This window comes from Arachis ipaensis, chromosome B01 (assembly GCF_000816755.2).
Source record: "Arachis ipaensis cultivar K30076 chromosome B01, Araip1.1, whole genome shotgun sequence".
Lineage (NCBI taxonomy): Eukaryota > Viridiplantae > Streptophyta > Magnoliopsida > Fabales > Fabaceae > Arachis > Arachis ipaensis.
The window spans coordinates 78,656,862-78,657,067 of NC_029785.2; positions in this window are offsets into that span (position 1 = coordinate 78,656,862).

The window sequence follows — 206 nt, forward strand, 5'->3', positions numbered from 1 at the left end:
AAAGATTTTAACAGGAAAATAAGGATTCTAAAGTTTTAGCACGACAATAATACGAGACTCTAAACAAAAAGAGAAATTTTTCCTAATCTAAGCAACAATATAAACCGTTAGTTGTCCAAACACGAACAATCCCCGGTAACGGCGCCAAAAACTTGGTGCACGAATTGTGAATCACACTTTTCACAACGCGTACCACTTACCAGCAA